We start from the raw sequence: 17,675 nt of genomic DNA, 5'->3' as shown, positions 1-17,675 counted from the left end.
GTACCTACGTTTTTTTTAGATTTCTCCTTTTTTTCTACTTTAAATTGCGGTTGGTGCCGTTCCTTCCCATGTAGTTGAATGAAGAGCTTTGTGAAGTACATGTCAGCATTTGAATTATGCTTTTCATTTACTCTAGCCAGTTCCAGGCCTCTCCTTTCACCCCCAGGGTTTCTAGAAGGTTTTTTGACAAATCTCCCTTTCCACCCCCAGCAGCCCAGAGACAAAAACCCAGGAGCTCCTTTGTGTGCTGCTTGGCTGCTTTGCCTGGCTTGCTGATGCTGTTAGAGAAATTCTGTGTTTTTTGCAAATGATACTAAAATTAGGGCGTGGCAGATCTGTGCTCTGAAGAGTCCTGCTCAGGTTACTGCCCACGGCTCTGCCTCTGCTAAGGAGCAGTCAGAATTTATCAGTGTAAAACCTTCTACACCAAGGGAGTAAACAACACAGATTAACTGGTGCGGGATGCTGAGCACTCAGCTTCCCTTGTTGTGTAAAGTGGAGTTTGTTACTTCTGGCTTGAATACTGACCTCATATTTATAATCCTATGTCTAAAGTACCTGCCAATCATTCCCCCCTGCAGCAGTTAAGAGATAAGAGAGAGAAGTGTATGGCAAAGACTGAGGATCATTGCAAGAGCTGTGTTCCTGTTTGGTTTAAAATAATCTTTCATGTGATCAAAGAAAGGGTGATGTGTTCCTAATTATCTCCACTGTAAAATCTTTTGAGCTGTTGCTGCAGGATGTCTAATCCAGAAACCTCTTTTGGTGATAAAAATGGTGAGGGAAGGTCATGTGTATTTTGCATCTTGCCCCTTTTACCCTCCCTTTAGTTAAAGCATTTGGGATGGAATACACTGAGCTACCCAGGTGCAGAGGATATTACAGATTTCCATATTGCAAGCCCTAATTTTAGCTTCTCTCTGCAGGGTTCATGCCAATATTCACCCACTTGCATTTGCACTTTGGATAGCACTCATTACACAGTGTGAGCTTCACACATGTGCCACTCCTCCTGCAGAGGGGATTTGCGTTCCCTCAGCCAAACAGAGGGGTCTGCGTGGGGCAGGGGCGGGTGGGAGGCTGCTCACAGCTGGGGATGTGTCCCTGCAGAGCACCGGGCTGGCTGCAGCCTGTTGGAGCCAATTGGATGGGAGCGAGGGGAAAAGAGCTCTGTAATTCCCTTCTGCTCTTCAGTGAAGTGGAGAAATGGCTCTGCCTTGCACGTTGTGCACTTTGACTGTGGAAGGACTCCCAGTCCAATTTGTCAAGGCAGAGACTTGACGTGAGTCCAAATGTACTTGACAATAGTCTCTCTGCTGTCAAAACCTCTCCTCCTCCTGTGATAAAAACACAGCTCCAAGAAACACTCCAACACTCCTCTCCTTCCTTCCTGCGGCTCTTAAGAAAGACTCTGCATCCCAGAGCTGCTCTGGGGAGGAAGTTTTTTCCTGGATTCAAGGCACTTAGCCGTTTCCCATTAAAAAGATTTGACAGAGGAGTGCATTCAAAACAAGATAGCCACAGAGAATTTGGATTTATGCTTTCTTTAATTGGCCCACATAAGATTTTATTTACTGATAGCATCCAAAGGGAGCTGTCGAAACATTGCAGAAAGAGTGAATGTGTCCATTGTGGTAATGTGCTTTTGATAAATGCATTATGACATAGTTATGAAGTCAGGAAGAAGCCTTAATTACTGTTATGAAGCCATTAGAGTCTAAAGCAGCAATTTCAGCTCTTGTTGCAATTGTGTTTTATATTTCTTCATTGAAGACTTTTGCACCAAAAAAAAGGTGCTTGTTTTAGAAGGTAATTTATGCCTTTTATTTCCTTTGCCTTTTTAAAATGCTGCAGAAGTGACTGTGATAGCAGTGAGCTCCACAGATTCACATAAATAAAAAAATCCCACAACCTTTGTGCAGAGCATGTACAGGGAATTCATGCAGGGAAGTGATGCTATATGACCTGCTGATTGTTTTCCTCTTTTACCCAAATGGCATAAGAAATTACTGAGCTTGATTCACCCACGGTGAGAAAAAAAAAAAAAGAGGGAGAGAGGGAAGGATTGGTCTCTAGGAATCTCATGCAAATATTCCTCTAGGGTGTGAGGGGAGAAAGACAGGTCTTGGAAACTTCTTATTAATGAAAATTGCTTTGGGAGATCAGTCAGTGTTATAATAACTTGCAGATGGGGTCAACAAATTGTCTGTCCCTGGAAGCCTCTGTTTTCCACATCATCTGTTCCCCAGCACAGCCAGAATCTCACTTGGATCTCCCCTGACAGCCACCACAAAGCAAATTGTTTGGAGCTGACTCTTCTACCAAAAATGTGTGCAAAAAAATGAGCTTTGTTTTCAGATGTTTGTGATCTTTTAATGTTTTAAGTTATTCAGCAAAAGGCTGTTTAATGTTCACTCACCTGGTTATGGTGCTTTGTACATGTTCTTTGACTCTCGTGTAGCACATTAGTTGTAGCAGATGTTAATTTAATGGTGTGAACTCTGTTGCCCTTCAGCACACAAACATCTTAATTTCAAAACCAAAACTGACCAACGGGGTTGTAAATCAAAGGTTAACAGGCATAGCAACACAAAGGCATTGTTTGCTTGCTTGTTAAACTGATAGTGAGCTGCTTTCTTAAATGGAATATTTCTTTAGCAACAGGAAGGCTCAGTACAAGTTGTACTCTTATGAGAAAGGAGGAATGAATGTTACTTAGTGTTTTTCCAAAGCTGATTGTTAAAATAATTGCAGGTGCAACACGGTAGGGCTGATGGTTTTTACAGCAGCTGTGGGAAGCAGCTGTGGGTGCCTCCAGCCACTCCATGCCAGCTCTGAACTGGCTCTCACTTGGCCTCAGTCTGGGCTCTGACTTTTGGCAGTTGCTTGGAATAGGCTGCCCAGAGAAGCTGTGGCTGCCCTGTCCCTGGAAGTTTCTGTGATTCTAGAGAGCAGTGAGGCTCTTTGCTCATAAGCTTTGGAAAGCAGCAGTTAAAGGAGCCCTCCCCAAGAGCAGGAATATCCTGGGTGCACCAAAGCTCCCAAGGCAGCATTGTGGGGAGTCTTGGGTCACGTTGTTCGTGCTCAGTCTGGGATTCAGCCCCTTCAGCTGACACTCAAACATGTCAGAGATGTCCAGAATGTCTGCTCAGTATGTTGGACCAATTTTTAACCTTCCCAAAGTGTGTTTATCTTTGCTGTCCAGGGTGGTTTGTGAGGGCTCTGCTCTTGGGATGGTTTTCCGGTTTGATTCAGTTACAAGTAATTAAAAAAAAAGGCAGCAAAACCCCTCCCAAAATCACCCCCAGCCCCCTCTACCCCAACACTTAACTATTCCAAGGCTGTGTGATTTCTCTCTCCATGTGCATTCAGCATGCTGAGCTGGGGAAGGTGCTGATGCTAAATATCACCGCCTTATTTCTAAAAGCTGTTGGGTAAGATCTCTCACTGCAGCATCTGAAGCATTACTGGAAATATTCAGAACTCTTACAACAACATCTCTGCATAATTTTTCTTTTCCAAAAGTCTTTCCCTTCCCTTCCCTTCATTTTGGGTGGAAGACACTAATCAGAGATTTAGGTGTCAGCAAATGTTTCAAGCTCCTGAATCATGCATCAGAGAGCGAGTGCTAAGACATTCCCCTTCCCTTTGGATAGCAACATTAATTCTCAGAGTGCACTGCTAGTGATGCTGCAGTTATCATCATATCTGTGTATTTTCAAACTGAAGGTGCTTGCAGTTATGATGTTTGTCCTGATTGACTATTGTTAGAGGTGTTCTGGAATTTGGGTTGACTTCTTGAAGTCTGGCACATGGCATAAAAATTCTGTGTGCCTCATCTCTGTAGAGTGACAACACTACAGATTAAACCTAAGTATTACTATTCCCAAGGAGATAGGCTAAGTATTTTTTCCTCTCCAGTGTACTCTACACTGTATAGCTCTACAATTAAAATGGATGTATCTTTACCTATTTAATCTAATACCTATTATTTCCTCTTTGTTTCAAATTTGAGTAATTTGGGGCAGTTCATGCTTCAGAAGTCTAATTTAAATGAATTTGTTCACAGCTGTAAGCTTGTAGATGTGTTAGGTAATGTGAAGCTCAAAAGGAACACTGGAAGAGTCCAGAGAAATTTAACCAGATGATTCCTCTACTCTCCAGGCATGGTTCTTTTGGGTTGTCATCGTTCCAGTGACACCACCAGCCTGCAGCACAGCCCTTCCACAGCTGTGTGTGTATTTATTTATTCAGAGCATCTGGTGTCAATGTCTAACTTGCAGCCTGGTGCTGTTTGACCATTTTGTAGTTTGTTAAAATGTTCCCCAAAAGGTTCCTGGCATTACTGCAGCTGCTTAGTCTGCATTTCCACTGACAGGGGCTGCCCAGCTTGTCCCTGCCCGGTGAGGGGATTTAACCAGTTCTCCTCTGTCCCTTGCAGAGTTCCCTGGGAAGTTTCACCCCAGCTACACACACATCAGTAGGTGTTGAAACCAACCATTGTCTTCAGGCATTTGGGGCAAATGCCGCCAGAAAATGGCACAGAGGACAAAAAGTAAATTTGCCTTCTAAAATCCTTTCAGCTATTAACTATTACAGATATAATTAGAAACACAGGCAAGGATTATTATCCTATAAATGCCTTTCTAGTCTGTTCTGCTTTTGTAACCTTTTTTTTTTCATCTGTCATCCTGCCTCGCTGCGTTGTTTCTCCTCGCAGCCTGGCGTCTCCACCATCGTGTCCCATCCCTGCTCGGTGCTTTGCTCTGCCTCTGTTTGCTTTCTCCCTCTATTTACGTCAGAGCTGTCGTCGCTTGGCTCTGCACTGGTGTTCTCGTGAAGCCACCATCACTCAAACAAATAGGTGGTTCTTATTGCTGCAGGAAAATGAAGAGCTCCTCTCTGCAATCACTCTCTCCCCAGGCTGCGCATCTTCTGCCTTTGCCACTTGGCCGATAAGGATTTTTGGAGTTTTTTGTTTTGTTGTGTTTTTGAAGCGCCTCAGAAAGTTGAAGCTTTGTGTAAATTGGTCCCTGCAGGTGCTGGTGGGGGAAGCAGATTGGGTCCCTTGGAGCAGGGATGCAAGTCCAGGCTGGAAAATCTCCAGGAGCTGCCTGGGCATGGTGGGAAGGAAAGCCATGGCTTTCCTGTAAGAACATGCCACAGTTTGCCCAAACCAGACACCTGAGAGCCCCTGAGTGGGCAGCGGATGTGCCTCAGCCCCTGGAAATTCACCTGAGCTCAGATGGCCGAGCCCTTCCCTGCCTGCACACTGTGGGGTCCTGGAGTGCTGGAGAACCTGGGTGAGGAATCATCTGAGGTGCTGTGAGGGCACTGGCCTGAAAAGCCCTTGTTAGGAACCACACAGCTTTTCCTCCCACAGGCAATCACCTTGGGCAGGACCTTAGAGTGTGGTTTTGTATGTGTACTTCCATGTGTCCGTGTCAGTGAGAGCTGAGCCCCAGCAGACTGGGATCCAAGGTACACGGGCTGGGGCACCCACTGAGCAATGCCAGCACCTTGTAAAACAAACAACCCCCCCCCTAAAATCCACGCTCCTCGTTTCCCAGACACAGCTGAGATGCTCAGCCTCCCACAGGGAGATCGATGGTGTGTTTGGACTCCCTGTTGCTTTCCGTGGAGGTGAGTGTGTTTATGTTATTTAAGGAGTTGGTACATAATCAGTCTTAAAATTAACTGCCTGCCTGTTGACTTGTCACCCTGTGAATGAAAACACATTGCTTGTAATTTGTTTGACATTATTCTGTCCTGTTGTCAGGCTTCTAATTACATTTAGAACATAACCCAGATGTCTGTCTGTCTCCTGTCTCTTTTTTTTTTTTAATTATCATAATAATTATTATTATTTATCTTTTTTATTGTCAAACATGGAAGGAAGTTTTTCTCTGGAGTGATGGAAGTCTGTTTGTTCCTTTCTGTTTTTAGGAGATTAGTAGGTGGCTGCAGGCTTATCTCTTAAAACTGCTCCTTTTAAAAGAAGGTGTCACTTTGGGCATCCAAAATTGCAGCTCCCTTGTGACTTTGGACTGACCTTCTGTGTGCTTTAGGGGCATTGAAATATGTTTCTATCTACATGAAAGTAGGTAGAAGGTACAGCTTTCTAAATACGATCACAGTCCCCACCTTATTTATTTTTAAAGAAGAGATAAATTGCTTGTGCTTTTAGAAGTTTAAAATATTAATGTATTTAAATATAACAGTGAAAGAGAGGCGAGGCAGAAGGGGTTGCCCTTTCAAAATGTGCAGCAGTGAGTGAGCAATCTTTTATGGAAGCCATTGGATAAGCCTGTCATGCTCCTTGCCAACAGTGGCTTTGGATGATTAGCAAAGGAAACTCAAGCTGCTCACTGTGAGGTTTTATTGCTCCAGCCCTATCCTGGAACCTGAATTTTCCTCAAAACACAAGATTTTAAGCACCAGAACGACAATTTTTCTATAGAATACTGGATCACCAATGTGACCAAGCCCAGTTTTCCAAAAGCATGAAGTCACTTAAACATCAAAGGGCTGCTCCTTCCTTAATGGGACTTCTGAATACTTTACCTCTGTTCCTACTTGGAGAAAACTCTGTTGCCCACTGCACAAGCTCCATCCCCCTTGTGGTGGTTCTTTTTAAACTGATTAAGGTTTGCAAAGCAACAGGAGTTTGTGGTAACTGTTTTTAGTGATTAGAAACTTGACTCTTGGTCCCTGCTGACTTGGGTTTTTGGTATTATTGATCACCTACTATCCTAGCTCTGAGCTGTGGAGGGTTACTGTTATACTTGGACATTGTTTTCTTAGGCAAAAGAGTCAGATCTGGCTAGTTCCAGCAGGAGACAGATTTTTCTGTTCTGCAAAACCTTGTTCAAACAGAGCTCATGGTAGGGGAGAAGGTGAAAGTGTATGAAAGACACAGTGGGCTGCCATATGAGAGAAAAACTGGGAAGAAAGAATAAAGGAAATAAAGCAAGTGTTCAATACAAGTGATACGTGTGAGCCTTAGGCACAGAGACTGCAAATTATGCTGTGGTCCCTGCCATTAGTACAAATACATCCCTGATTTTCCCCTCTGCATCCCAGCCCATGGAATCTTAATGAAGGACAAGCTATGCAAACAAATTCCCTGAACCACTTGTGCCTCAGCTTGAGACGAGCTTGTTCTGCACAGCCTGGGTTGCTCCGTGTCACTGGGATGGTGCTTTTTGATCTTCTGCTGCTGTTCCGAGGGGTCTGGGCTTCTGTCAGTCCTGCCACCTGTGGAGAGGGCTCCTGGCTGTGCTGCCAAAGGTCCTTTGAGTCTGTAAAACTGCAGGGACAGAAAGTAAACCTTGGTGGTTTTTTGTGAGGGAAGAGCCGGTTCCCCAAAGGGACGGAACTGGTGGGCAGTGTTGAGCTTGGCTGAAATGCTGCTGGAGTTGGCATTTGGGAGAGAGGCTGGAGAGGGGGATGTTGTCACTTGAAGTTCCTCTCTGATCCCTTCTTGCTTTTGTTGGCAGCCAGCAGTTAAAGGGGGAAGAGGCATTTCTGGCTCTGGGCATCTGGGCTCAAGCCTGGCTGCCACCTCAGTTGGCCTCAGCCACTTCTGAAGATCTTGGTCCTTACAGGACCTGACAAACAAGAATGAATTGGTGACTCACCAGCACAATAATGTCAGAAATGCTAGTTTTATTTTGCTGTGCCTGCATGTTCTTCAACCTGTAACTATTTATGCATTTTTTTAGGCTGAAGAGAGGCTCTTGTGTCCATGTAGAGCAGAGGATGAAAATGCAGAGCGGGTGCTTTTGGAAGAAAAGTCTCTTTGGTGCAGTGGGATGCTGCAGGTGGATGGATGGCTTGGCTTTCACCAATATGAGGAGGATTGGCAGAGCTTGATTTTAGTCCAGGTGGTTGGTAGAGCAAGAAAAGGGTTTCTCTAAAGGTCTTGTGTTCTCTCTTTTTTTTTTCTCCTGAAGCAGCACAAAGGAGAACTGTGTTACCTACCTGCATTTGAGATCAGGAAAGCTCTGTCCATGTGTGTTTTCACAGGTTGGGGCTTTAAGTGACAAGTTAATTCTCAGATTGAGGAGGAGGAAAAATCCTTGGAACAGCAATGAAGCTATATCAGTTTTGGGGCGGGGGGAAAAAAGATCTTCACAGAAGAGGAAAAAGATGCTAATTTACAGTTCAGCTAATGAAGCAAGAAGTTAAGAAGATATAACAACATACATTTCTTGAGTTGCCTTTGTATTTATTAGTTGCTGTGTTCACTGAGTGTGGTTTCCAGGGGTATGGCTTTTCTTTCTCTTCAATGATGAGAAGTTATCTTAATAAATTAAGGGATTTATTAGCAGGAGCTTTGTGTTTTCCTTCAGCCAGGCCCAGCTCTCGAGGATGCCTGAATTCCCTCACGTTTCTCTTTGAGCACAGAGCAAAATGGGCATTGCTCCTGGGCGTGAGCACATCACACAGGTCCCTCCTCAGCTGTGGGGACTCTCTTCTGTCCCTCATGACAATATGCTCTGTGTCTAAACTGTATGGATTGGGTGAGTGATTTTTATTTGGTTTTTTTTTCCCTAGTTTGACTTTCCTTCTCCTTTTAGCCATTCTTTCTTGTTGTTCCACAGTAAGCTTGGATATTAATCATATGGTATTCAACCTCTCCCACTGTGACAATAACAGCTGCTTGATCATTTTTTTGTAAGAATTTTTCCTTTACAACTGCAGCCTTTCAAAAAAAAATCAACCAAAAATACCCCAAAGAACCCAACCTATGAAAAACCCAGTAAGGCTTTGAAGAAATGTCAGTGTCATTTAAATATGTAACACACACACTCAGGCTTTCTCTCTGTACCTGCTGTCTAATTTCCCTTCTCTCAATAGCTCTGACTAATCCTGGGATCTTTCCCTGTAGGAGCTCTGCTATTTATGAATAGAGCAGGTCCTATCTGTGGACTCGTGAATGCTCGGAGTACTCAGATTAACAATGTGCATAAATAGCAGAGAGCTGAAGGACCAAGTCCTCAGAATAACAATCGGGAGGAGATGACCCTGTGGAATATGTGATGAAGGAAACAGCTTTCCTTTGGTTGCTGGTCCCCCTGAGGGTGAGGGTGTGTTTCTGTTGAGGGACTTGCCTTGAAGAATCAAGTTCAGCATCCAGAGGTAATGATCTCCTGAGTTCTGCTGATCCTGACAGGGTAGTTTTTTTGAAATGGTGCTGAGGGCATCTGCAACAGAAACAATGATTTTTCCTCTTACTGCAGCCCTCCTGTGTGTCTTCACCAGGTGCTCACATCACACTTTGTGTTCCCCTCTATCGCTGAGCTATAAAGGAGAAAACAAGAGTGCTGTTAACCTGTGTAGTGCTCCTCTGGAAATGGAGAGCTGCCTCTCCATCCTCACCAGGAGCAGAGAACAAAGCTGCACCTACATGCTTTCCTGACAAAGGCTTCAAGTGCTTTCCAGCCCTTCAGCGGATAAAATCCTTGGAGCACAATGCTGTTGCTTATTTAATTACTGTTACTACCTAGTGTGTTTAGGGCAGCAGTTTAAGTGTAACTGGCATAAGGGATTTGCTAAACTCATTACTCGTTCTGCTTGTAACAATTTCTGTGTCTCCCTGGCCCTTCTTGGGGAAAATAATCCACTTAAAACATCTTGAAAGAAGGGCTAGAGAGAGCCTGCTGAGGCCAGGGCAATTCAAAGTATGTGGTGGCAATGTTGATGCTCATTTTCTGCTGGGTGTCTGGAGCTCCCGTTAGCATAAAAGATTTGATGCACCGGTTTCAGTTCAGAATAAGCATAAAGTGCCCTTAGCTGTGTTTCCAGGAGGCAGCTGACACACGGACCTTATCTCTGTAACATTTCAGCAATGATAAGGCATCTGTAGCTCTTTCCATGACACAGTTTAGTAAATCCAGCAGCAGCCCTTTGCCTGACTCGCAGAGAAGATGTGGAGCTGCTTTTTGAATTGGCTGCACAAAGTGGTGCGTGATGAGCACTCTAAAATTGGGTCATTTATCTATTAAGTGTGAACTCTGATTTCAGTCTCGTTGGGCTCTGGCTGCTCAGGTTCAGTCTTCCTTGGTCATCCCTGCACAAGGATCTGCTTTAGAGCAAGGACAGAGGCCAGGATGTGCCACTTTTTGGTTCTCCCTTTGCAGGTCTCTTGTGTAGGTAGTGGCAGAAAAGTGCTCAGGGACAGGGTGCTGCCAAGGAAATTCAAACCTGATTGGGAGCACTGGTGGCTCAACTTGGTCCTGGGCAGGTGGGGCTGTTCTCATGCATGTGATGATCACACTGCAGTAAAGATCAGTATCTCTTCATGATATTTCTGGGACTGTCACGAACTGGTGCAGCTCCATTATTAATGTTGACCTTTTCCCTGCCCGATGAGACATCCATCTGCAGCATCCACTGCAGAGGCTCAGGAGAGCAGCATCCTGATACCTGCTGTCAAAAACAGTCTCTTTTCCCCTCGTTGTGAACCTCGTTGTGATGTTTTCCACATGGCAGCCCCAAGTATGTAAAGACGTGTGTGTTTTCTGTGAACACAGCTGCTGCTCTTGACCCATCTGCCAGGAATTCTGCTCTTCAGACACAGCTTGCTTCCTCCTGGTGTCTGTCTCCCTGTTCCATCAGAAACAAACATTTTAACACAGCTTTGCTTAATGCAAAAGAATAACATACTCTCCTTTTAAGGGCATGGTTCAGAGAATGAATGAATGCAAGGATGGGCTGAATCTCCTGTCAAATGGGTGGTTTAGTTTGGACAGCTGTATAAAGTATTTGTTGCTGTGGAAAAACACTTCTTCCACTGCATAAAAATTCCCTAAGCAAGTGTGTCTGGGCAATGCCAAACCTGGTTAGTGCAGGGTGAAGCTTCTGGGGAGTCTCTGTCCTTCCTGCTCAAAAGAAAACCGAGTCCATGCTTCATCTTTAATTGAGTTGAGTTTTGGTCTGCTATATGAGCTTTCTCAGCAGCACAACCAATATTGGGACTGGACAAAATCCAGCAGTTTGTTTTACTATTGTAAGGAGGTAACAAAGAAAAAAATATTGAAAACCCCTCAAACGCAAAACAAATGTAAGAGCAAGCTGCTTTTAAAACAGCTGCCTCTCACCTCTGCTAAAAAAGGGGGATGTAGCTGAATTACAGAGGGCCTGGATCATGCACTCAGGAGTCTTTCCACACCATGGTCATGGTGCTGCCAAGGGTGTGCTCATGAGATGTCCTCTGATCCAGTCAGAAGAGCTCTTCCAGGAACCATATCATTACAGAGTTGGAAATTCTGGAAACTGGGTGGATGCAGTAGTACAGGAGAGCTGCTGTGCTCTTCCCCTCTTTGTGCTAAAAATGTCTCTGGAATGAGCCCTGTCCTGCTGGCTCTGCTCCTGCTGGCTGGGCACTGCGGCCTCCGGAGGGCTCCTCTCCCCTCCTGCTGCCCTGGCTCTGCCTCCGGCAGTGCCAAGGGCTCTGCAGAGCTGGACAAAGCCTCTGTCCTGCTTTGCCTCTCTTCCCTTCAGGACCACCTCACTGATGAAGTGATTGGTTCTTTTACACCATCAGGACGGGCCTCCTGATCTTCTCATCCCAGAGGTTAAATTTTTGATGTAAACGAGTGTGTTTTGGTCCATAGGTCACCTTGCCTGTGCCTGGCTCTTAACCAGCAGAGCATCTGATGGAGGTTGGGCTTTCTGCCTTACAGGGCTGTGATTTGATGGGAAATAGTGACAGCCACAGGAGGAAAATCAGCTGCAGCCTTTGGGCTCTCTTTTTGCTCTTAGGTGTTTTTGTTTGTTTGTTTGTTTGTTTGTGTTTGCTTGTTTGTTTTACTGTGCTATGCCCTGGCCGGTCTGCTTGGCCACGCCTGGCATTTGATAAGTGTGTGCTCTTTTAAAAGAGGAGCATGTCTGAAACTGGAGTAGCAGCTTCTGAAATTCCTCCCGTGCTGCAGTGCCTCCTGTGAAGGACCAGGATGGGCAGTGACTCCAGAGGAGCAGCCTTCATCCCTCAGAAGAGATTCCTCAGTGTGAGGTTTCTGCAGTATGATGTTGGATCTGTCCAGAAGACATCTGGGCCTTTTTATTGTAATCATGTTTCTGCATTCAGACCAATTTTGATGGTTATGAAGGTTCAAAAAAATCCCAGAGATCTTAATAAGCTAATTCAGTAACTGTTTGTGGCTTTTGTTGTTCCTCTTTGCTGTGAGGACAGAACTGGTTCTTGCTGATGAGTGCTGCATGAAAATTATATTATTAGTAATTACTGAAATTTCTTGTCTGGAAGCTTCAGGTTTGTGGGAGCGCTTGAATTTGCTTCTGTATTACCTCTGGCTTGGCTGTAGTGTCTTGCAGTACCTCAAGACACTTGAGCAGTTCCCTTTCCTCCATGGCAACTTCTCACACCAGTTCTGGGTGGCAGAAGCAGTTCCCTCTCTGTCCTGACGTGGATTTTCTGTCCAGTCAGGGAATCATTGGGGTGCTGAGGCTTCCCCCAAGCAAAGGGAGCAGCTCCAGCCCTTGCTTATGGGGGATGTCAGTGCAGGGTGAGGGCTCAGGGGTGAGGGGGAAGGCAAAGGACCAGAATGTGCTTCTACATTTTCCCCTTAAAATTGTAATTTTATTTTAAATGTGCTGTGGTAACACCGTGGTTTCTGTCAGCTGGCAAAGTGAAGGATTAGTCATAGAGGTTTGTTTTGTTTTCTTCTAGGCAGAAAGGTAGAAAGAAAAAAGTGTAGCATTAAACAAAAATCCCTGGAAAAACAACCACCCTAAACCACCAGCTTTTCAAAGAAAATGACAGTATTGCTGTGTTTGCTCTTTATGGGGAGCATCACCTGCCTATGGTGTCTCAAGTCCTTCTTTTAGATTTGGACCAGGGGTATTTCTGATTTTTGAGTTGTGCATGGAAACATGCATTGGAGGTAATCGTACCTGGCTTAGCTAAGGAAATGGGAATAAATGTAAATACTGCTTAATTCTCCAGTTTGAGAGTTACCTTTACTCTTTGTGCCAAATACTGAGTTTTTTCTTCAAAGATCATCATTGGAATAGAAACATTTTTATCCCTCTTTGAGCCTGAGATTAATAGAGGAGGACTTCTTAAAAGCTGTATCTTCTGTTTTGATTTGGTTTCCAACATCCTAATTACTTCTACTTCCAGCCATGCCTCTGTATCTGCTTTCCTTTCATCTTCCCTACTCTGATTGGGAGTAGCCTTAGAGCAGAAAAGAAAGAGCTCTTGGCTGTAGGTGAGATAAGCAGCGTTTGCAGAGGAGGAGGGCCCTGGCTGGCACCTTTCTCAGGACCTGCAGCCTGGGAACGCTCGGGAATGCAGCTGGAGGTGGGGCAGCCACGGGGTCATCTCAGACAGCTCTGGCAAGGGCTGGTGGTTTGAGATTTGCCTGGGAATAAATAGTAAGTAAACTCTGGATATACTTGGAGAGGCAGTTCCTGCAGATGTTCCAAGCTTTTGTGAGAGGAGTAAGCAGGAAAAGCAGGGGGGCTTGCACTTTTTTTTTTTTTTTTTTTGTTGTTGCTCCCTAAGCTGTACTAAGTTTATCCATATTTTCAACCTGTTTGTTTTGGATACCCAGCTATTCTTAATAAACACCTGATTCCTTTCTGCTTGGAGATGCTGATGGGGTGGAGGCTCTGGGGTATAAGTCTATGGCTCCTGTGTCCAGGTAACAAGGTGGCAGCAACTTTGATTCCTCATGTCAGCATCTCTTCATGACTTTTTGCTCAGGAAGGTCAGTAAGGCTAAAGAGCATAAAACTTGTTTCCTAAGCAATGGAAGGTTCATAAGCAGGTTGAGTTTATATTTGTAGCTTTGTTTTGAATGTTGTTGTTATTGGCTAAAGAAATGCTTGTGCTCTTGTGGTGCTCTGTGAACTCAGCTGCTGTGGTGCCCTTCAGTGCCTCTGGATTCAGAGTGGGAGGAATGCTTGTTATTTTGTGTGATGGAAGGGCCTGGCTGTTCTCAGACTCTGAGATGTGTAAAACCTTCAAACGCCAAAACATCGGTAGGGTGATGCTAAACTTTCCTCTTGACCAGATAAGTGATAGAAGATTTACTCTGATTTGTAAAATAATCATTTCTCACTGGCTACCTTGTGTAAACACTGATGGGTTTTTTTATGAATTGATTCTCTTGCTGCCCCCTCCTCCCCCTGGGAGAGATCTGTAGCAGCACATGGAAAATGTGACTGACCCACAAAGGTCAGATTCAGTCTACCCTTCTGCTTTTCTTATCCTGTTTGTCAGACAGCACAACTTAGTTGCTTTATCTCCTGTCCAGATCTGGGTTTTTTTTCTGTAGATCTCTTTTTTTTTTTGTATGTGTGAATTTTAAATAGAATTTCTATAAAATATGGTGGCAGTAGAGCTGTTCCCTGAGCGTAATTTACTGTGCTTTATGGCTTCTGCTGATCTTTTTTTAGTTTCTTGCTACGGATGATATTGATTGGAGTACAGAGTTTTTATGCAGCTGAAGGGAAAGGTTATATTATTACAGATTATATATATTTTTAAAGACTCTCTTACAGTAATAGACACATACAGGCAGTGGTTACCAAAACTCATTATTAAGTAGCTGTAAAACCTCTAACAAGATAAACTGTTTAATGTATTGACTGGTTAGTGTCTTTAGCCCTGCCTTTGATGGCATGGTAGGTAGAGTGTATATTTAGAAACTAATTCCAGAAAAAAGCCATCTGTCAGACTAAAGTATTTCTCAAGACCCGAAAAAACAATCCTGTTTTTTATTTTTCTTAAGCAGAAAATCATGTGCTCTGTATGAAAGATGCTGGTAAAGCTTTGGGGAGAAAACAGGGGCAATGGGTTCATAACTTCCCAGCCATCCTAGGAGGGGGAGATTCACATGGCATTCCTGCTGGGATGGGGAACTTAGATGAGCAGAAGAGTGTTGGTGTCCAGATTCACTTCCAAACCTCCTGGATTTGGGCTTGGCTTTTATTTCTGGCTTTGGTAGTAGAGCTCAGGGATGTGCAGTCAATTGAGCTTAGCACCAGGCACGCTGTGGATGTTATTCCTCTGTCTGGAAGGGGTTTGGAGATGCATCAGGCATCTCAGGGAATGATTCCATTTGTAACAACCAACCTCCTTCCATGCATGTTTGTGCTTCTCCTGGTGGGGCTGCCTTGCTTCTGCCAAGCACTGGAACATGACTGGTTTTCCTGAACATGAGCAGAGCACCCTGAGCGATTTAAAAGCCATTGCTAAGCATTCCCGTCTTTTTCTTCCCTTTTCTTCTTTTTCTCTTTCCCTTTTTTGATGTCACACAAAACCACTTGTCTGGAGTAGGAGGAAGTGTGTGACAGAACATTTAAACTCCATTTAAACTTCAGGGTTTTGTTTTTTTTTTTTTTTCTGAAAGTGGCCAGTTAGCTCATTAGCTGAACTTGTGTGCTCTTGGTAGTAATATTGGGGTTTTTTCATGGTTTTTTTTTCCCCTACAGTGATGTGCATATGACTGAAAGAATCAATGGCTTCTATTGCACATCCGAAAATTTATTTGCTTAACTGGTTCTGCTGATGAGGAAAATGTACATTCTGAAAGGCTTTACACACAGTAAGGAAAAGTTGAGGAACTTCCTTTATTTGTAGTGACACTTAACTGCAAGAACTGGCCCTTAAGTAACAGGGAAAAAGTTGCTTCTCATACCCAGCAGCTTTGTCCTCTGAAATACCACTACTGGGAATGTGTGGTTATTCCCATCAGGCAGCCTGAGGGATCTGACAAAAAGCTTTATTGGCATCAGTTGTGTGTTACCTGTGTTAGCCCTGAGTGCCTGAGCTGCTGGAGAGCTGAGGAGGAACTTGCACATGCAGATTTTTTTTACCAGAATTACAGATTTCACCATGTGTGTTTTATCTTGTCAGTTTTTTGAGGCTTTTCTCTTTTCCCTCCGTGGTTTCTATGGGAATGTCACGAGTTTGGGTGGTGTGTGTAACTCTCCCAACTGCAGCACAGTCTGTCTCTGTATTGCTTAACTTTTGGGTTTTTTTTTTTGTGCTTATTTTGTGATGCAGGACAGGAGCAGAGGATGTCTGACATTTAACTGGGGGTGCCAGTTACAGGGGTGGCAGTCACAGATGATTTCTCCATCCTCTGGAGGTGAAGTAATTAAGTCAAAAAGCACAAACCATTGTTTCCCTGCAAGTTTGAGGATAGACCTTTACCATCCCCAGCCCCCTGGGGTGTGATGTAAACTGGGAGCCATCCCAGAGCTGGAAAGTTGGTTTGGGGAATGAAGGAGAAGAGAGATTTCTGTGGCTGACCCCAAGAAGGGCACTATTGTGTGGAAGGTTTGTCTCTACCACCTTCTTCAGAGGAACTGGTGGTGCTAAAGCATCGGAGGGAACTGGGAGCGTTCCTAGCCCTGGGAACAGCACTCCATGCATTTAAAAATAAAAACTGCTGACATTTCTTTCAGCTGTCCTTAGTGTGAATCAAAGCACTCTGGTTTCCAGTATTTCTCAGCACTGACAGCACCAGGCTGGGCAGCAGAGATATTTTAGCCCTGCATACGGGATTAGTGGTGTCTTAGGGAGGAAAATGAGGCACCTTGTGTTCCGGCAAATGAGCAATTTACTGTTCGCTGAAAAAAGTCTGGTGCTGCCTGGCGGATGGGTCTGTGCTGTGCCAGGCTTTTGATGTGGAAATGCTGTCAATCACCTGCAAGCTGAAGAGCTGGAAGAGGGTTGTACTTGCTGGTAACTCTGTGCTCATTTGCTGCTCTGGCTCAGGGAGCTTCTTCCAAAGACTGTTCATTGCAGATTGTGGGAGTGTCTTTGGGTGAAGAACCGAACTGCAAAGGTACAAAGGAATTTAGTTAAATAAACCCCTTCCCCCTTTAGAAGGTGATAACTTCAGTGCTAGGGCACCCCAAACCCAAAACAAGGGGTTCACGTAGCATTTTGGAGACAATTGCCTGTGGTGCAAATACCACACTTTGCTGATTTCTCTGGTGTTAAAGCCTCTTTATGCTCCATAGCTTTCTGCCTGGGTGCTCCCCTTGCCCTTGGTCTGGCAGCATTTCTGCAGGAAGAGCTGTTGGGCCACTCAGGGTGAAAGATGCAACAGGAGTACAGCACATGATCCCCTTGGTCCTTGTCCTGGGATCACCCCTTGTGCTGCACCCAGACCATGTTGGTTTGGATGGGGAGAGTGGAGGAGCCTCTCCCAGGAGGGATTTTATAGCCAATCCCAGAACACTCTTAGGGAACATTGCTGGAGGTGTGGATAGCACTGGAGGTATTAATGCAGGCTTTTACCACATCATCTTAGCAAACCATTTTCTCCAATAAATGTGACAAGCTGACATGGGGCTTCCAGAGGAGTTTGTCCCTGAATCCTGGAGGAGCTCAGCACTGGGAAGTGTTAGGGAGGCTGACAGTGCTGTCTTGGAAATCTTGGAGGTGATTGCTGGGGAGAGGAATGTGAGAAAATTGCTTCCTTCTCCTTCAGATGTGTGCAATTTGTAACTGTTTGGCTAATCTGATTATCTCATCTTGCCTGGGATGACAAATGGAACAGATAGCTGTGCTCTACTCAGTTGGGTCCTTTTGTGCTAAAGGAGCACATGACCTTATTTTGAAAGAGTAAACTCTTGCAGGAATAAATACTGTAAAGAGAAAAAATGCTGCTTTCTCTACTTTCCCCTGTG

At 44.6% G+C, this 17,675-nt stretch overlaps 1 protein-coding gene across 12 annotated transcripts in view; it reads left to right on the top strand.

The window, feature by feature from the left end:
• PITPNM2 (phosphatidylinositol transfer protein membrane associated 2) overlaps positions 1 to 17,675 on the top strand; it is a 124,794-nt gene that overhangs the window by 29,973 nt on the left and 77,146 nt on the right. The window contains exon 1 of one of the 12 annotated variants that reach the window (XM_084217373.1): positions 11,948 to 12,072. The exons of the other annotated variants lie outside the window; for them this stretch is intronic. The gene's annotated coding sequence lies outside the window, so the exon portion shown is untranslated. Of the gene's footprint in view, positions 1 to 11,947; positions 12,073 to 17,675 lie in introns of those variants that run through there. 12 annotated transcript variants of the gene reach the window in all.

The sequence above is a fragment of the Fringilla coelebs genome (assembly GCF_963513975.1).
Source record: "Fringilla coelebs genome assembly, chromosome: 17".
In the NCBI taxonomy this organism is placed as follows: domain Eukaryota; kingdom Metazoa; phylum Chordata; class Aves; order Passeriformes; family Fringillidae; genus Fringilla; species Fringilla coelebs.
The sequence above is the reverse complement of the archived record's forward strand: the minus strand, read 5'-3'. Positions and strand labels throughout refer to the sequence as shown.